At 46.1% G+C, this 21,040-nt stretch overlaps 1 protein-coding gene across 3 annotated transcripts in view; it reads right to left on the reverse strand.

Moving 5' to 3' along the window:
* Positions 1-21,040, reverse strand: part of CSNK1G2 (casein kinase 1 gamma 2) — an 86,808-nt gene that overhangs the window by 51,560 nt on the left and 14,208 nt on the right. Inside the window, exon 1 of one of the 3 annotated variants that reach the window (XM_044998859.1) lies at positions 12,592-12,653. The exons of 1 other annotated variant lie outside the window; for it this stretch is intronic. The gene's annotated coding sequence lies outside the window, so the exon portion shown is untranslated. Of the gene's footprint in view, positions 1-8,120; positions 8,140-12,591; positions 12,654-21,040 lie in introns of those variants that run through there. One more of the 3 variants, XM_044998860.1, reaches the window with a different exon arrangement.

The following is a 21,040-nucleotide window of genomic DNA, read 5'->3' on the forward strand; positions in this document are numbered from 1 at the left end:
CTATCGCATGTTCCAAAATCTCTCTCCTCTCCAAACTGTGAAGCCTTATATCCTCTGTTATCCAGATAATTAAGATGCTCAGTTTAGGAGTACTCGGCTTCATCTATAGAATCTGCATTTTCTTCAGGCAGCTACACTAACTTATCAAAAACCAGATGCAAGGCCTTGTACAATACCACACAAAACCATGGCCCTGCTTAGAACATCCCTTGTGATACGCTTTGGGACTTTGTTGCAATTAAAACTGAATCAATGAAATCTAGACATTTCAAACTATCAGCGGAAAATTGTGGTTTTGACAAAATGACTTTTTTGTTAACTAGCATCTGCTTTCCACTGAAATTTTCATTTTTTTGTGAAAAAAAATCAGTGTCTGAAAAACAAAATGTTTTCAAAAAATGAAATACTTGGATTATGCTGAAAGACACCTTTTGGTGAGGGAAGGTGCTAGGTTCATGGGAGTCCCACAATGGTGGTGCCCCATTGGAGTTGTAGTTCAGATGCCTCATGCTCTCATTCTTCTGTATGGGCTGGACTTCCCTGCCAACTACATCTCCCATGATGCACCAGTACCACCTTCCCTTAATGAAAAGGGGAACCATGGTGCACCATGGAAGATGCAGTCTTTCCAAGGAGCCCAGCCCACAGAGAAAAGTGGGAGTACGAGGCACCTGACCTACAACTCCCAGGAGCCATTGTGGCAGCAACTATTTCAGTTTTCAGCCAGCCTATTTAGATTGTGATTTTTGCCAAAAAGTCAACATTTTCAGAAGAAACCCCCTCAATTTCTGGCCACCTTTAGTCACAATTAAACAGTTTTTCCGTCCTCTTGTTAGTAACACAAACTGCTGAGTTGCTGCTAGAGGAACTTTTGGGTTTGATTCATGAACTTTTGGCTTTGTATTTCATCAAGTTAAAACTCATCGCTTGTTTAAAAAACGACTCTGCTCACCTGTTTAAACTGATCTACTGCTAGATTAGCTAGGTTGCTCTAAAACCCCTGAAGCAGGTAATCATCAGAGCAAGAACGCACCACCAATCTCCCCCTTCACTTCCAAATGTCAGTGGATTGCAGTGAAGGGGTCTTTCGCTCATGACCATTTAGCCAATTTATGAATCTGCAGTAGACGCCCAAGATGGTGAGAATAAGTACTGAGTGAGCGCCAAGCGCTCACAATGCCAAGTGAAGCTGCTCAGCACCCTTGAAATCCAGCCCTAAAGCTTTTCACTAGGAAATCCAGACCACACTTGCAAAATTGTATTTGCCCAGGGCCAAGGAATTTAGACAGGTCTGGGAGAGTGAGAAGAATTTGTGCCTGAGCAGATAGGTTTTCATGATCATTTTGCAAGGCTGGTGTAGGCAGTTGTCATACTTTCCAAACTCTCTGTAACGGATCAATAGGGAGAACTAGAGGCCAGGAAGGTATAGGTGGGTTCACAAGTTATGGGCAGGTAGTTGGTAGTCCCATCTCCCACCTGCTCTGTGTTGAAACTTTCCTTAAACCTTTAACTGGAACATAGAGTTGTTTCACTGGGGAGCCTTGCTTCAGAGCCTCACCATTTAACTAGCATTTGGCCCAGGGGGGGAATTATTTTGCAGAATTTCCAGATGATACTGTAACACTTTCTTTAAAAGCATACACTTCAACCTCATTGAGCACAATCATTTGCAATTTTGTGATAGTTAAAGGCCAGCATGCGAAAAATCTCAGTCAAAACTTGATCCAGTTTTATTTCCATCAACCACCGACTCCTACACAGAGAGGTATTTTTGTGCGTCGCTTACTTTGCCACTAAGGAAGCTGGCATTGTTGACCTTAAGGGGGGCAGGGAGAGAGAAAAGGGCCCTCTTACTTCGTGAATGAGATGGAGTGCAGCGGAGCATTGGGAACACCTTGTGAAAAGGTATATACGAGAGAGACTGTTTGGGGGAAAGAGCTGGGTCTCTGGAAATGTAAAATAAAGACATCAAAAATACTTAGAATTCCAACAGAGAGTGCAAGCATGTTAATAGCAAGTCTGTCACATCAATGCCAGGCTTTTATATGGCCCGGTCTCCAAAATGCTGTACAAGCTACACTAATCAGGCTTCCTTACACCCGAGGCGAGACAGGTGGATTCTTGGCTCCCATGATGGGGCTCTGAAGACCTCTTTCTCAGATCCATAAAATACAGAAACAATGTTTTTCTGGTGCACCTGGGGAGCTATGGAATGTTAATAACAGGCTTCACGCAGAGTGAAAAGATATCTGCCAGTCTAACACCATGGTCCCTTCTGTAGCAAAAGGACCCCTGTACCACACACAGGCATCCTTGGGGCCCAAGCTTGCATTCCTTATGCACCCAAAACTCCCCCTGCAGCCCATGGGAGTTTTGGGTGTGTGAGGAAGGCAGGGTTGGGCTGTGCAGGAAGAGTCACTCTAACCAAAACTGCAATCACTGCTGTGGTGCATGGATAAACAGTGAGAGACTTTCAGAGATTGTCAGAGCTGCCTAAAGTTTATGGTAATTTGGAATGGAAATTCGAACCTTCCTTACTCTGGAATGAGGTAGAGAGGTGGCCAAACCTTTTAGTTAATATTCTCTACTTTGGAATTTCCTGATGTCACAGAAGTACTTCACCCCTGCATCTCGTCGTGGCAATTTCACCAACCCAGTACTGACGGTCTGGATACAGGTGGAGGAAAACTCTGTACTAAGCTTCTGCGTTTTTTTGTGCTGGTCATTTTCCCAGAGAGTTATCCATTGGGTTGAAATTTCTCACGGTCTGTTCTCTCTACAGCTGAAGGCTTTTTTTGAGAAAAAGAAAGATTCCGTATGGCTCCATTCATTGACGGAGGGAAAAAAATACTGCATTTTCCAACCTCTTTCTTGTGCTTGGAGAAATTCAGTTTTGGTGTAAAGAGCTCAGCCTTGGCAGGTACCTCAAGCTGGTCTCCATGAGAAAGTTGCACTGGTATAGCCAAAAGTGGGACTATAAACCAGTGGAAAAGGCTAAGTGGACATGCTCTGATTTCAGGGTACGTCTAGACTAGAAATGCACCAGCGGCAAAGCTGCGCTGCTGTAATGTAGACATTTCCTAGAGCGACAGAAGGGATTCTTCTGTCACTGTAGTAAAGCAACCTCTCTGAGAGGCGGTAACAAGGCTGATGAAAGAATTCGTCCATAGACTTAGCGGTACCTACACCAGAGCTTTGGTCACCTTCACTACATTGCACAGGACAAGACATGAGATTTTTCAGAGCCCTGAGCAAAGCAGTTAAGCTGACCTAACTTTGTAGTGTAGACCAGGCCTCAATTTAAAGAGACTTAAATCTGCTTAGGAACAGGTTTAACTAATCCATAATGAGCTACATCTAGCAAGGGACATAAAAGTAAGTAAGAAGCAGTTCTTTAAATACATTAGAAGCAAGAGAAAAATGAAGGAAAATGTAGGTCCTCTAACTTAGTGGGGAAGGAAAGCTAATAACTATCATCAACATCAAGACAGCCGAGGTGTTTAATACTTATTTTGCTTCAGTCTTCACTAAAAAGGTTAATGGTGACCAGATACTCAACACAATTAATATTAACAACAAGGGGGAAAGAGTGCAAGCCAAAACAGGGAAAGAACAGGTTAAAGAATATTTAGATAAGTTAAATGTATTCAAGTCAGCAGGGCCTGATGAAATTCATCCCAGGGTACTTAAGGAACTAACTGAAGCAATCTCAGAACCATTAGCAATTATCTTGGAGAACTCCTGAGGACAAGTGATGTCCCAGAGGGCTGGAGAAGGGCAAACATAGTACCTGCCTTTAAAAAGGGGAACAAAGAGGACCCGGGGAGTAATAGACCAGGCAGCCTCACGGATACTTGGAAAGATACTAGAACAAATTATTAAACTATCAATTTTTAAGCACCTAGAAGATAATAGCTTTATAAGGAATAGCCAGCACGGATGTGTCAAGAACAAATCATGCCAAGCCAACCTAATTTCCTTCTTTGGCAGGGTTACTGGACTAATGGATTGTGGGGAAGCAGAAGATGTGATACATCTTGAGTTTAGCAAGGCTTCTGACACAGTCCCACATGACAGTTTCATAAACTATGGATATGTGGTCTAGATGAAATTACCATCAGGTGGGTGTACAACTGGTTGAAAGACCATACTCAAGGAGTATTTAACAATGTTCACTGCCAAAATGAGAGGGCATATCTAGTTGGGTCCCAGGGGGGTCAGTTCTGGGTCCAGTACTATTCAATTATTTTCATTAATGACTTTATTAATGCTCATAAAATGCTTATAAAATTTGCAGACACCAAAGTGGGAGGGGTTGTAAGCACTTTGGTGGGCAGGATTAGAATTCAAAATGACCTTGACAATTTGGAGGATTTGGACAATTTGGACAATTCAACAGGATGAAATTCAAAGACGACAAGTACTTTATTTAGTAAGGAAAAAAATTAAATGCACAACTACAAATTGGGGAATAACTGGTTACGTACTAGTACTGCTGAAAAGGATCTTAGGGTTGGAGTAGATCACAAATTGAATGAGTCATCAATGTGATGCAGCTGTAAAATGGCTAATATCTTTCTAGGGTGTATTAACAGGAGTTTCATATGTAAGAGATGGGAGGTAGTTGTTACACTCTGCTTGGCACTGGTGAAGCCTCAGCTGGAGTACTTGTCCAATTCTGGGCATCACACTTTAGGAAAGATGGGGACAAATTGGAGAGTCCAGAGGACAGAAACAAAAAAGATAAAGTTTTTCAAAACTGACCTCTGAGGAAAGTCTAAAATAACTGGGCATATTTAGTCCTGAGAAAAGAAGATGGCATAGAGAACCCTGATAGTCTTCAAATATGTTAAAAGGACTGTTATAAAAGAGGATGGTGATCAACTGTTCTCCATGCCTACTGAAGGTGGGAAAAGTAGTAATGGGCTTAATCTGCAGCAGAGTAGATTTAGATTAGATATTAGGAAAAACTTTAACTATAAGACTAGTTAACCTCTGGAATAGGCTTGCAAGGGAGGTTGTGGAATCCCCGTCCCTGGAGGTTTTTAAGAACAGATGAGACAAACACCCGTCAGGATTGGTCTAGGTTTATTTGGTCCTGGCACAGAGCAAGAGGCTGGATTTGACTTCCTAAGGTCCCTTCCAGCCCTACGTTTCTAGGATTATATTTTCTAAAGTAAGCCACTTACACAAATAAGAGCATTTACACAGCCTTTTGCACTAGTTTGCCCACATGGGTTTCAAAATCAGTTCTCTTGTATAAGCAAGCCCAGCCCTCAATATAGAATGCAGCTTTCTGGAGAGTAAACCTATTAACATACAAGTGATCAAAAACAGCTCAGTGTGTTGTTTTCTTTCCAAGTTTTCCTGCATATACACAGCAAACCTCACACAAATGCACATAACTGAGCTTGCTGCAATGGTCACATCACATATTATTGCAGTGAGTTATCCCATATGCACACAAGAACATTGAAATAAACACAGTCCTGCTTTCCCCATCTCTCTTGCAGAGGTGGCACAGAGCTCCACAACGTGCTGCCAAGTCTCCTGTGACTCAAGACTTAACATTTATAGGAGTGGAGAGCTGGATGCGTTTGAGGAAACAAGGCGCTCAGTGAAATAGAGCTTTTAACACAAAGAGTCTTTCCAAGAACTGTGTTCAAATGATTTCAAATGATCTGTTCCTTGGGCAACAGGAAAGGTTTAAATTTGGTAAGCCCTTCTCGCTCCCTGCCAAGCATATAGCTGTGACATGCACGACCAGTACATATGGCTTCAGCCTGAGTTTGTAGCCACTCCCTCCCCAGACACTGCCCCAGTACATGGCAGCACAGTCCATTGACTCCATTCCACCTATCCCCACTGCCCCCACACACACCCCAGTATGCAGTGGCACAATCTATCCTACCTACAACAGATATAGGAGACACCAGCCCAAATCACACTAGCTGTCCATTTAGTATCCCATCACCAACAACGGCCAGCACAGCTGCTTCAGAGGAAGACGCAAGAAACCCTGCAATGATGAGGTAACCTGTGCCCAAGGATGTTTCCTCCATAAAATCCAACAACTTAGAGGCTAGCTTAATCCTGTAATGCTTTATGTTTGTTCGGTGACCACTGTTCATGCTACGATCACTCAGATCTCTAATAGCACCCACAATGGTTGGATCAGAAAAAGGCCAGACGAATTCCCATACAAACATACCAGTCATTACGCTATTCACAGAGTAAGTCCAGAGGGACTGCTTATGGCCCTCTAGTCTGGCCTCCCATGTAACTGGATTATCCCCACTGGGTGAACCGAGACCCCAAGGTCACCCAAGGAGTCTGGCAGTGCAAGGAATCAAACCTTTCTCAGACAGGATGGCCACTGGGATTCCCAGGGACACAAACCTGAACAGCTGCTCAAATGGGAGTGGGGGATTCACAGCCAGACAGAACCTCCTCCCACCCCCCCAGCACACAGCAATATTAGGGTTAAGTACAGCCCATGCCTATTACAGTTTGCAACCTACTGACATTTCCCCCTGATGTTTACAATGCAGCGGGTGCCAACCTGGCCCTGTTTAGTCTATTTCCTCCTTTGTGTGCTAGTATCAACGGCAGCACCAGCAGAACAGGAAGCTCTTGTTAAACAGTTTGTTACTTAACTACTGATGCAGAGCCACCAGGGGAACACGGGTGCAAAACAATGCTTCTGAAACACAAATGGTTTTGGGATTAAGACACAGGGCTGGGACTCAGGAGACCTGAATTCAAGTCCCAACTTTGTTGCAGACTCCCTACGAAACCTTGGTCAAAACACTTCATCTCTGGGACTCTAACCCCCAATATGTAAAACTGGGATAATTTTCCCTCACTTTTTCCTATCTGGTTGATTTAAACTGTAAACTCTCTGGGGCAGGGACGATCATCTCTTGCTGTTTTTGTACTGACTGTATCAAGAAGAATGGGGCTGAGATCTCAGCAGCCCAGCAAAAAACGTGTTCTCAGGAAAGAGACACAATTCAGTTACAAGGCTGACTGAGGAAACTCACTTATCAGACAAATTACACCCAATCTGTCCATTACCCTCATTTGTGCTAACAAGTGAGTTTCCTCAATCAGGGTTGTAAACTTAACGTCAAACTGCTGCCAATCTTTTTCTATGGATTCTCACAACTTGCCAGATTACCCACCCCACACAGCAGCCCTCATCTTGGAGCCTGCTCTCTCCCCACATTCCCACTATACACCACTTAAGTTGTAGAATAGTTACTTCTTTACAGAAGAGTCAGGGCTGGCGACTTCAGATCATGCATTCTAAAGCTAAGGGGCTTGTCTTACTCAGCCTCCTTTCATTTTTAAAATGGACAGTTTTAGAAATGTGATTGCTCTTTCACTGTTTAGGTGGTTTCCTTAGCTCTCCAAGCTGAGATGTGCAGAAAAGCCAGTTTCACTTTTGTTTGCACTGCATTTGGCTTCTCAGGGCTGCATGATTTAAGGTGACAAACTCAGCAGGGGTGAGTTTGTCAAGAACTCAGATCTCAGTGGTTCAGGAGCCACATTAGCGATCAACATTATCCAAAAGAGCCACAGTAGCATGAATTCATTTTTTCATTTACTACAGTAGTATATATTCATATTTCAACAGTATGACAGGGGAAATATTTAGTTTGATATAGATATAGATAGATAATTCTCACAGCAAAATGACTAACCAATATTATTTTATCAACTACAATTGGATAAGATAAAAGTATCCTGATTGGTTAATAATTAAAATATCACCACATGCTGCAAAGGAGACGCATTAAATAGCCACTTGCAGCTCACGAACCTCAGTCTGAGTATCACCAGGCTAGAAGTTATTTTCATCTGAATTTATACAAATTCCATGCAAACATTTCTTTTGGAATTGGTGGCGGTGTTTAAAAAAATAGCCAACCCACCAAAAACTAAAGCTAATTTTCACAAACAAAAAAAGAAATAAAAAAAACAATTGAAAAAAAAATCAAGATTTTGGGTCTGATATGAGTTGAAGTCTCCCCATCATTATCTAATCCCCCTCTTTTGGCCATCTGTCCAGGACCGAGAGCGTGTTCACAGTTGAACAGGACAGAAAAAGCCCCTACCTATGAGCACTTTCAACTCCCACCAAGTTCAGGTTCAACTAGAGTGGAGAGCTCTCAGCAGTTCAGAATGCACTGGATTGTTACATCAGACAGACAGTCACAATGCCCAGATTATATTCCTGGCACTGCCATTAACTTGTTGTGTGCCCCATACCTAAATCACTCCCCTTCTATCTGACTCAGTTTCCCAACCTGTAAAACTGGGAAAATAACGCTTTGTAAAGTGCTTTGAGATGATACATACTGCAAAATGGTTATACTATTGCTGAGCCCTATTAGCACTAGAATTTAAGAATACTGCCAGAGCAACCAGCAAGATGCAGTAACTCCTCACTTAATGTTGTAGTTATGTTCCTGAAATATGCAGCTTTAAGTGAAACAATGTTAAACAAATCCAGTTTTCCTATAAGATTTAATGTAAATGCGGGGGGTTAGGTTCCAAGCAAATTTTTTGGGGGCAGACAAAAGGCATTATATATTGTACAGCTCTGTACTGTACTGCGGTTGGGAAGTGCCCCTGGCTTACCCCACACAGGCACAGCCCGCTGCAGGCAAGGACACTAGGAAGCACCTTCGCAGCAGCTTCCCCGGAGACTTTGCCAGGGGATGCTCCAGGCCCGCCTCTTCCCATCCCCGCTCCACTCCAGGCCCACCTCTTCCCACCCCCACTCCACCTCCTCTCCGGAGCAGCCGCATCCCCACTTCATCCGAGGAGTGGAGACACAGCGCTTCCTCGCTCCTCCCCCTCCCTCCCAGAAAGTCCTAAGCGGCGCCAAACAGCTGTTTGGCAGTGGGGGAAGCGATGGGAGGGAGGGGGAGGAGGTAGAGAAGAGGAACTTGTGCAATGCTCCCTTGTAAAGTCGCTGCTCTTCCACAGAATCTTACAAGCAGTGGGCAGAGCAGGCAGCCAAACGACGTCATAAGGGAGCATTGCACAACTTTAAACGAGCATGTTGCCTAATTGAGCAGTGATGTAATTTTGAAACAACGTTAAGCGGGAGGACGTTAAGTGAGGACTTACGGTAGCTAGCAAACCCACATCGTCAGCCACACTGTTAATAGGAAAATATTACTTTTGACCAATATTAAGCCCTCTTCCAAGAAACTGTCAAGCCTTACACCAGAAGTTAAAGAACCACCAATATTTGCTGCATGTAGATTCATAGAGAGTTTAAGGCCAGATGGGACCATTAGATCTAGTCTGACCTTTTGTATATCACAGGCCCTTAAATGACACCGTATTACCTCTGTATTGAGCCCAATAACTTGTGTTGACTACAGCACATCTTCCAGAAAGGCAGCTAGCCTTGAACTGAAGAAATCAAGAAACAGAGAATCCACCATGTCCTTTGGCAGAGTGCTCCAATGGTTAATCACCCTCACTGTTAAAAATGTGTCTAATTTCTAATTTGAATTTGTCTGGCTTCAGCAACAGTAGTAGCCGTCCTATAGTACCTGATATTTACTCCCAGCGATGAAGTTTAGGGGGGCTAAAGACACATCTTCCATTAAAATTAATAGACAATGTCCCTAAATCCCTCTAGACTGCTTTGAAAAAATCTCTTCTTAAATTCCAATGAAAAGAGGAGTTTTAAAAACATTTTGTTGTAGCACTTAGGAGCCTGCGTCATGGACCAAGACCCCATTGTGTCAGATGCTGTACAAACAGAACAAAAAGAAAGTCCTTGTCCCAAACCACTTATGCGATGTTTGTGACTCAAGTGCTGCAGCAATGACAACTTGAACAAGAAACTGAACAAAAACCACAAGGGAAAGCAACTAACTTGCATTTCTCTTTGCTTGGACATTGAACAGCAACAAGTAAACAGCTACAATAGTGAAAAGTAACACATACTTTAATATTTTCACTTTTAATAGTGGAGCCCAGATGCTGCAGTGATGGTAGCAGGAGAGAGTGCCTAACGGGTTAATGGTAACAAAGGAAAGAAATATATTCGTTTACACTATTATGATTTTACATTGTTCTTTTCAAAATGAGCAGGACAGAGTGCTAAAAAGAATAATCCTGGTTTGGCAGAAGGGCACAGACTTGACGGATTAATATGGTCAGTGTTAGCCACCTCTAACTTCTATGGCTCTGTGCTGAGAAGGCCAATTTCCTGCCTAGTGGTGGGCGGGTATTTACCTATGTGTATAATATATACAGTCGGCTTTACTGAAAGTCAGCATTTTGGCAGCAGTTCAGCAGTAATTATTTTGCCCCCAAAAATATCTAACAAGGAAACAGATCCATCGTTAAGCGATAGAACTGGGACAGTTCTGATTCATGTTTGCTCTTTGCTCGCTTGAGCAGAAATGGAAATCAATGTGCTTGAGACACAGCCATAACCCAGTACTGCAAGACGGCATGGAGTCTTATTTTTAAACACAAAAGAGCTTGCGTAGTTAATGGAACTTAAAGGGCAACACCTTAATGCTCTCTTGTTAAAAGCAACCACATAGAAAAGTTCATGAAGTAATTCTCTGTGCTGCTAATGCTAGTGATCTGCCAGCCTTCCCCGCCAAGGGTAGGATTTGACTCCCCTCCCTTGATCCCTTCTCAAGTTGGTCACACCTGGGTGGAAAATATTAACTGTGCAATACCAGAGGGACCGGAAATGCTACGATGGAAATTTCAGCAGCAGCACAAGGACTGAGCAGCAGGAGCTAAAAATATTTGTTAAAAAATAATAATAATAATAAAATACATGTGCTAAAATAAGACCAGCTCTGAAAACCAGACTAGAAAGATCAAAGGCAATACTAGTCTGAGACAAATACCCGAGCCATCTGATAAGAGATTGTATTGATCTATTTCAGTTCAAAGGCCACTGGTAGGTAGCTTAAACTCCAAATCAGACTGATACAGATTTACAAAACTGAACCAAATAGAAAATGCAGTTAAGTTCTGTTTAAAAAAGTTTAATGAAAACAGCTTTTTGGTTAGCTTTAAGGGCTCTCCTGCAGCATCATGAAGCCAAGCATGGGTTCACTGCACTAGTGTATTAACCAGTGAATGCCTCAGTTTCTCCCATTTGTAAAATATGGATCATACTCAGGGTACGTCCATACTACCCGCCCGGGTCGGCGGGTAGCGATCGACTTCTCAGAGTTCGATATATCGCGTCTCATCTAGACGCGATATATCGAACTCCGAACGCGCTCCCGTCGACTCCGGAACTCCACCACCGCGAACGAAGGTGGCGGAGTCGACGGGGGAGCCGCGGACTTCGATCCCGCGGCGTGAGGAGGGGTAAGTAGTTCGAACTAAGGTAGTTCGAGTTCAGCTACGCTATTCGCGTAGCTGAACTTGCGTACCTTAGTTCGAACCCCCCCCCAGTGTAGACCAGGCCTCAGTTACAGAAGTACTAGGTAGTAGCACCGGTGCCTCAAAATAGACAGGAAGAACCACTCAGTGGCCAGGATGCTGTGCTGAGCAAGTTACCATGGCCTGGGTTCACATAAGGAAATTAGATTGGTATAACTATGTTGCTCAGCAGTGTGCAAAATCCACATCCCTAAGCGACGCAGTTAAACCAACATAACACCCGTGGTGTAGACAGTGTAGGTCAACCAGAGACGACTTCTGTCGACCCAGTGACTGCCATTCAAGGAGGTGGATTACCTATGCCAATGGGAGAACCCCTCCTGTTGCCATAGGTAGACAAACCTCAAGTCTCTCTGGACATCAGCTCCTCATATGTAGAATGGGGATAACCATTCCCTACATCAAAGACTGCAAGGTGCTCTGTTACTACAGCAATGGGGCCTGGTAAATACCCAAGAGAGAGAACCACTGAAAGTGACTAGAAACAAAGGTGAAACTGACTACTCTCCTCTCACTGCTAATTGAAATGTACCATCGCAATGATTCAGCAAAACACTCAAATCTATCCCTGCTAATCAGGCCTCTTGAGCATGTGCTTAAGTGCTTTGCTGAATCAGGACTTAACCAGCATAGAGAGAGTGTGAAAAATAAATTAGAATGTTAAAGTGGTTTCTGTTTTAATAATCTAAACAACAAGACTAACAACAGGAGGTAAGGAAGTTTACTTGTCTCTTTGATGGCTACCAGTCAGATACTGTTCATATGAAGTAGACAATTAAAGTGATTATTGGTTCTTTACCTAACTCAACCCATGTATTCCATCTGCAGTTAAGCCTGCATTTAGCACCTCAAGAGCTGTATTCACCAAGGCATTTCATACATGCTATCTGAATTGCTTACGCAAGTGGTCTTACTGTCAATCCCCTTGAGTGCTGTGGATTGCATGGCTATGCTTGTGGATTTTGACTGAAACCAGACCAAAGCACAGCTACTTCCAAGAACTGGGTTCAGGGGTACCACACACTAATGAGATATACTCACAATTCAATGCTACTGTTACTGAGGGGGAGGGGGAGGACAGCCATTAAGGAGTCCAACATATTCTAAACATCTAGAAGAGTCAGCCAGCAAGAGCCCATTTACCAGTCATGTTCTTTTCAGCTTCTCCTTCCCTGGAGAGACTCATGTAAAAGCAGAACTGCCTCTTTCCTGGTCAGCCTCCTCCTACCCAACTCATGAAGTGATTTCATCCTCACTCAGCGAGTGATCTCACAGAGGCTTGGCTTCACTGCTATTCCTTGAGTACTGCCCCCAAGCTTGAGTCCTGTCTACACAAAAACACCTTCACTCAAGCATGGTGGTGCTTTTAACTCGTTAACTGGCCCAAGAAGGGGTCTAGACTGAAACTCAAGTGAACGCAGCTCAGCTGCTAACATGAGCACTCTAACGTGGATACAGGCTAGCATCACATGAATACCCCAATGCTTCCCACCAGCTTATTTTTTCTTGCCATCTTCTTATTCCCTGCTTCCAGACCAAATCTCATCTACCAATTCATATAGGATAGTTCAGTGTCTGAAACCCATCTTAGCACTTCTCCAGCTCCAGTACAGAACTCAGTCTGACTGGAATGGCAACCAGGACATCTTCCCAGCATGGTGCCAGCTGGCCAGAGATGACACCAAGGTCCTGGTGGACCCCTGGTGCTAGACCAGCAAAGACCACAATTTTGGCACCAAGACCCAGAATTCTAAGTGGGCAGAGCAAGGAATCCACCAGGTGGGATCTTAAGGCTGGGAGAAGGAGTCCATAAGAGCCACCTAGTGCAAGTCAAGGACCGTAACTCCAGTCCAGTAACTTCCTGTGACTGTGCCTGTTCTACAATAAAACAAGGCAGGTGACCAAACACAGAGTCCAATTTTATCCTGGATGGGTTAAGGACTCTGAGCAGGGTGGTCACTGAACTGTGCATTGAGGACTCCGAATCGGAGTATGAGGATTAGATGCTCACAGCTTCAGGGCCCAGCTCTCTGAACTGTGGCCGGACTCATGGGACTTTCGCAGGGCGGGCATGGAAGCAGAGGAACAGACTGGGATGGAGGAACTGGCATCGCAAACTGGTAAGATGCACACTATCTTGTGTTATTATCATGGGAGTTACCACACCAAAAAGACGTTATAACTGTTATGGGGGATGTTACGTGACTGGGATGGGGGAGATTATGTAATGCCAGTTTCAGGTTCAGTACCTTCATTTTCCCTGCCACCCCTTTTCATTCCCCGCAACCTTGCCTGGACATGTGTGATCCAAGATGGCATCCAAGCAGGGAGAAAAACAATCCAAACATGCTATTGGTGATTTATTGCAGCACACACGCTGTTGCACAGATGCAAAGCAAGGGATAATGAATATAAGTCAAGCAATGCCTGCAAATCAGGAACAGGGGAGGGGGAAGAATGCTTGTTCTGGGCATATATACCAATGTGCTCCTCCCCCCGCATACTGGTATTAGCATTAGAGGTTTTGTAAGGCAGCTAAAACTTTAAAGAACAGCAGCAGCCTAGGTATTAAGTCCACTGCAGCCATGTTAAGTCCATAGCACTTGAAGTCTCTTGGTGCAACAGATCCTGCATTTGGCTGTCATGGAGGGAATGGAGATGCGTTACTACAGCACCCCAATGGTGGTTCTAACCTGCTACATTCTAGATCAGCATCCTGTTTATGTTGCCATGGATTTTAGTCCACTCCTGGGGAATGACACCAGAGAACTTTTCATTCACCAGGAACTCCAGAAGACCAGTTAGGTTTCTGAGCAATGCAGGCTCCACACATACACACCCCCAGCTCACTAGTCCCCTCCAGTCACTAATCTGCCCATCGACAAGTCGACAAAACTGCTCCATAGCATCAATGGATGGTTTTCTACCAGAGGCCTGAGACACCTGTTCTCCTTCCCACTCTAAGATTTCAAGCAAGTTCACATCCTCTTGTACTTCAGCCTGAAATTGTGATCAGACCATCATGAGCAACATGCTGCTTCCCTGGACTGGCCCTGCACACACCCATACCCTCAAAGGCCAAATTTAAAAAAAAAATAAAAATGTAAAGCACTTGCTGTTTTTTTGATGGGAGAAGGACTCTGGTACTCAGTAGGCCGTGAGCAGAGAAGTGTAGGCAGGATGACCCCCTGACACCTCTTCCAGGAGGCCATTTAGAGCATGCCAGAGGCTGCTGAACTGTGCAGCAAAAGGAAGAAAACTCAGGACGACCTGCTGCAGGAAATGCGGAAGGATTTCACCAGCATGTCAAGCCAGCTGTACAAACTAGCTGACAAACCAGGCAGCAGCAGAGAAGATGCTAGAGAGGGAGGAAAAAATGGTGTCAGTACACCCAGCATGACCAGGGATGAAGGAGCAGGACCACCAACTGCAGAGTGACATGTTGGAGCAACTGCTTGGCATCATGGCCAGCAGGACCCAGAATGCACCTACACTGACTCCTACTCCAGCCGGGGACCTGCCTGCTCCAGTCACCACGTTCTGAAGCCAATGGAGAACGCCAGGCAGGGGCAGCGCCAGTCACAGCAGCAGTGCCTGCATGGACATACACGTGGTCAACAGTAGCTGACACAATGCACCCAATGCTTGCATGGGGGCAGGAGAACAGGTATCCACGGCTGATACACACCTGATGGACTCAAAGTGCACTGATGAGGCGCTTACACTGATTCGCTTCTCCTTCCAAAGCAAGATATACACGCCTTGTGTTCCTCACTCCTCACCCCCCAACCCCAGCCAGCCCACTCCCCTGGGAGCACTTTCAGGTTGCCTATACAGGGCCTATACACCAGTACTATTATCAGTCCATTCTCTTCTCTCACGGGCTGTGCCGTGTGTCTCAGATCAGCCACTGCATTATAAATGCTGCAGTCCACACTGCTTTACGGGCAGCATGTTTCAAGCATCATCCTGCACCTGCTCAGTGTTCAGTTCAACTTGCTTCTGCCAGGTGCTCTCGCACAAGGGTAGGGCTTCATAAGCCAGGAAACAGAGGATAGACTGGGTCTCCCAAAGCAGTGGGCACACACACCAGATTGATAGCCACATTACTGGGCAGGACCAAAGCCCCACAACTTTGCCGATGCCTCCCATGTAGGTGTCCATGAACCTCCTCTATGGTTACGTCTACACTACAAGCTAGGTCTCAGGCGGGTGTGTACTTGGCATGCCACCGCCGCCCAGGCTCCTGCAGATACACTGCTATTTCTACATGCGTGAGCTCAATGGATTCAGTGTGAGTATGCATACATGAGTGGGGGAATCACCCCACCAGCAGTTCACAGTGCAGCCTATGGTCCTCCAAGGCCTGTGTACTGAGGGAGTAAAACCCTTTCCCATTTGGGTAATCATGTGATTGGGGGAGGGGAGTACAACACTGGGCACACACGGGCCATCAATGGCCCTACCAGTGTGAGAAGCCCCATTCGCTCAATTTCAGAGAGAACTGCCACCTTCACTACCCACGGGTGAACCAAAGCAATAACTGCATGGCAAAGCTTTGCCACAGCTGAGCCAATGATTAACTTACAGATCTGTAACAATCAGTTCAGCATTGGCAACAATCCGGGGTAACCAGCTTCCAAATGGCAATAGCAACCCGCTTCAGCCCGTCTCATGTGTCTCCTGGCACTGAAGGAAGTGACCTTCGTCATGTGGAGGTTCTGGGTCCACTGCTAGTCATCCCCGGGGGGCATGGCCACTCTGTTTGTGGGCCTGACTCACAACTGCCAGCCAGCACAGGGGGATTCATCAGTCATTAAACTATCAATTGTCCCCACTCCTCTGTCTCAGCATGGCCCCTCTTTGCAAAGCACACTGCTGTGTTATCATGGTGCCAAGCAGTTGCTGCAATGCCCTCTCCACTGCATTGCATGCCCTCGGTCAGCCTCCTTTTTCACAAACGACAGCTGTATGGGTTGCATTAATGCCAGCATATGGCACAGGCCACTGCTCAGAGTAGGAGCCGTCCCTTGCCACTGGTTGGAATGACGGCTGGGGGCAGAAATCTGGAACACGTCAAGTCTGGCGGACTATGAACTCTTCCACAATGTGCCCAGAAGACTGACAGGACCTCCCGCAGTTCACTGCAAAAGAATTCAGAGCAGCTCAGCTTACCACAGTGCAAAGAACCAGGGGACATGCCCCCAGAAGCCCTGGCATCACACATGGGTGAGTGCAGCACCAGTGAGCACACAGCAATTTGCCTGTTGCTTGCAGAGAGGCTGCTGTCACTCTAGAGGACTCTGCAGCCAAGACATAGCCAGAAGGGGGACATCAATCAAGGGAACCTCCATGCCCTTCAGGCACAGCAAACTGCAGCTGCCATGTGCGGGCTGGATTAATGAATGCTCCTGGAGGAGGCTTTTCACAACCCATTTCCTAAGAGAAGCCAGGGAAGGTTCAGCAACAGTGAATCGTCCACGTATCACAGTTCGACATTAGTTCACAGTCCTGGAACCTTCCCATTCCAACTGTAAGAGACCTCCTGCCCCCCAGAGTGAATTCCATTGGACAGCAATGAGACTCCATGTAGGAAAAGCCGATCACTCCCACCCTGTGGGGCAGGTGGGATCCCAGAGCCCCCCGCCTGTACCCTCCACCTTATTGTGTGTGTGATGTTCTTGGAAGAAACACAGACTCCCAAACAGCCCCAAGAATCACAGAAGGCTAAAACACAGACCGTTGATTCTTATTCTAAATACGCTGCCTCTGTCCCTCTGATATAAAAAGGGTTTGAAACTTGTTGGGAAGGGGCTGGTTCCATGGCCAAGCACCTTAGGTGGGTGGATGTTTTATAGCACCCTGCCTGCCCAAGATTCCAACAGTCTTGTCCCCTGTGTCCTGAAGCAGAGAGCATAGAGGGAAGGGAGCTGTTCAGAAAGGTAGCCAGGAAGTAGGCCATTATATCCACATCCACACTGGCAGTCAGCCAAGTGGCACTAGGTAGGCAGAATCCCTGCACCCCATCAGTACCGATGCTGCCCCTGCATGCACTTGCTGCAGGGAACAGATGAGCAGACAAGTGCCGCAGTGGCACTGCGATGTTGCCTAAGATGGGGAGAAGCTGTCTTTCCCTTCCTTGGAAAGGCACTCAGACCGAGGGATGACTAGCTCTTAACCAGCCTTATCACATAGTTGCTGCCTGGCTGCATTCTTGCAACGGCATGAATCAGCTCTGACCATGAGACACCCAAGTCTTCTCACTGCAGCCAGACACTGACCTAGAGCTGCTGCTCTCCCAGTGAAGGGACTCCTGAGAGAGAGGATGTTCTCATGACTTAGGCCCTGTTCTGAGACTCAGGAGAGCTGGGTTCCACTGCTGGCTCTGCCACTGGCCCCCTGGATGTGGCTTCCCCAAGGTCAATCTCTCAGAAAGGGATAACACACCCTTCCTCCCACACATCATCTCACCTATTTATACTTTCAGATCAGTGGGCCAAGGACTGTCTTGCTACGGGACCCCCCACCTTAAAAGGACCACCTCTAGATGCTACCGTAACACAGTCAACAGATGATCCAACCACTTCCAGATTTCCACCCATGGCCACCACGGTGTAAAAAGTGCTGGTTCGCCTGTTTTACCTTATGTGAACTCCCAGGAGGGCCAGAAGAACGTTCCATGAGGAATCCGCACTGTGCCTATTAACCCACCATCTCAATCATATGCTCAGGAGACTGAGTCAATAACTATCTCCTCCCTTCCCTCTTCTGGAGGCTACTGCAGAGATGGGCTATTACGCCACCTCACCTGTCTAACATTACTAGTGTGTTTCAGGGCATCTCCACCAGAGGGCTGACACTGCTGAGGAATGACTTTCCCAAGGCACCCAGGTTTGCATGAGCCCTTCAGACAACACAGCCCTGACCCATTGCAGTTCTCTCCTGGTCCGGGGAAAAGTACATTTCCTCCCATCTGTATTGCAATTTTACAGCAGGCAAAGATGCCTGGGCACGGAGGAGAGAGTTGTTTTTACACATTTCCAGACAGCACACAGATAGCATTCATTCAGAGACTTTCCCCCTTCCCAAGTCAATGTCACATCACGCAGACACCACAACCTAAAAGCCATTGACTTTCTGTCAAGGGAACATGGAGAAAGGCAGTCGGTCGTTTCTATCCCCCTTGCTCCTTTGCTCTCCACCGCTGCAGTGCTCTAGCCGGTTAGATGCCAGCTCACTGCTCTGCCCTGCCCTGTGGGAGAACCCAGAACAGCAAATGGACCAGAGCAGAGGAAAAGGTTTTGCAGCCTAACATGAAATCAATAGAGCCGTCTAGGAGGAGAAAACACATGCAGGACAACCTGAAAAAATGGACAAGCATCTCCCAGGAATGAAAACCTGTGGTCTGGCTGCTTCGAGATTTCTGGGGCAGGTACAGCCATCTTCTCCACTACCAGGGGCAACCTGCGTGCCAGGAAGGGGATGGGTAATAGCTTCTACAAGAAACATCCAAGAGAGCCCGGCACACCCACACTGGTACAAAAACCATGCCCATTACCACCTCTTCTAGGCAATGACTGTCTTGTTATGTTTGCACAGACCCAAGCACAATGGGGCCCTGGCCTCCAGGTACGCCACAGTACAAAGAGCAAATCATAATGTTAAAAAAAAAAAAAAATTACGAGGCTCAAATAGCAGAAGCCACTGAGTCCTTTGGTTCCGCCTCCCACCCAGAAAAATAATTCTGCTTTCATCGTTTCCCCTGACTGCTCAGAATGTATCCCAGCAGTGCTGGCTAACAAGGAGGCCCAGCACAAGGAGTCCCAGGTTGTAATCTCAGCTTTGACGCTGACTCACTGACTTCAGACAAGGCTTGTCCTCCCTCTACGCCTCAATTTCCTTCCACCAGTAAAATGAGATGAGATTTATTCACTACCCAGAGAGGTGGGGGTTACTTGGTTGTGTAGTGCTTTGAGACCCTCAGATGGAAGGCGTGGAGTATTTATGCCGTATTGCAGTAGGCCTGAGACTGAGGCTCCATTGTGCTAGGTGCTGTACACACAGCAACAGAACCCCACCCCAAAGGGATTACAATCTAAACTGATCAATATAATCCCCCTTTAGAGATTGGCAGGAGACGACCCAGAGAGACCATGGCTCCAACGCAGCCAAGAACCTTCAAGTTATGCATATGCTTTAGCACCGGCCTTGATTAGGGTTTAAGAGATGTGTCCATGGTCACGCAGGGAAGATGCAGCAGAGCCAGACCTACCGAGTCCCAGTCCTAGCATCTCTTTCTATAAAGAGGATGGATGCAACTTGAGACTTTGGTGGCGTGGCAGCCACTTGACGTTTCCACCAGGTGACCAGGTCTGGTTTTACATTGTCAACTGCAGAAGGTTGGGGCAGCTTCACTTTGCTGAGACAAAAGCTTCATTCTGAAAGTATGCGTGATCTCCTCCCTTCCTTCTTAGCAATGAGCTACTTGGAGACCTGCCTATTTCCCCTTCAACCACCTTGAGATCTTCAAGCAAGGGAAAACTTGGGGCTGGGAGTGTGGAGACAAGGAATCTCTCCCCTTTAGGTTTCAGAGTAGCAGCCGGGTTAGTCTGTATCCGCAAAAAGAACAGGAGTACTAGGTATGCCAAATTCCTCATTCTGGAAGCTCTGGAATTACTTCCTTCCTGGAAATGGTTTGTATGGGAACAGGTTTCGCTCCTGTCCCCAGCTCACACATTCCCGCTCCTTCTCCCAATCAAAAAGGTATCTCCACCACCATCGCCCTCCTCAGAGCAGCCAAATCTCAGGTCACAAACAAGGAGCTACAAGGATAAATAAGCAGAGAGCCACCAAACAATTGCCCTATGGAATAAAGGAAAAAGGTGAAGAGGGGCACTCTGTGGCATCGTAGGACAGTCTTCAGAGTTTACGTGCAACTGTGAGTGCATCTTCAGAGAGGCAGTGAATGGCATGTATCTGCTCCCCTCCCCATTACCAGAGTACCCCAGTGCCTCACAACAACCACGTGGTAGGGCCACGCTCTCATCTTTATCTTACAGCTAGGGAACCAAGGCACGGAGGCTAAGAGAGTTGCCTACAGTCACACAGGAAGTCTACATCGGGCATGGACTTGAACCCAGACTAATGCTCTAATCATTGGGCCATCCTTCCTCATTATGGAGGGAAGAAAGCTGGTCTATGCTTAAACTACAGGGAGTCCGGAAGCCTTGGTTCCAACTCTGGTTTTGCCACAAATGCCAAACAGCCCCTTCATTTCACTAGCTTCAGTTTCTGCATCTACCCAAGTAGGTATCCCAGTGGTAGTGAGACATGTGAACATGCGGAGATCCTCAAACAGAAGCATTGGGGTGCAGCACACTATGTACCTTTTTTAAAAAACAATGCTTTACATGGTTTGCAATTAGCTCTTCCAACATTTGCCCATACAGAGCTGTAGCCATGTTAGTCTGAGGATATGAGAGGTGAGGGAATATGTTTTATTGGACGAATTCTGAGCTTACACAGATCTCTTCTTCAAGTCTGGGAAATACACTCAGACTATTCCAGATAAATACACGGTGAAACAGATTGT

The sequence above is a fragment of the Mauremys mutica genome, chromosome 24, assembly GCF_020497125.1.
Source record: "Mauremys mutica isolate MM-2020 ecotype Southern chromosome 24, ASM2049712v1, whole genome shotgun sequence".
In the NCBI taxonomy this organism is placed as follows: Eukaryota; Metazoa; Chordata; order Testudines; family Geoemydidae; genus Mauremys; species Mauremys mutica.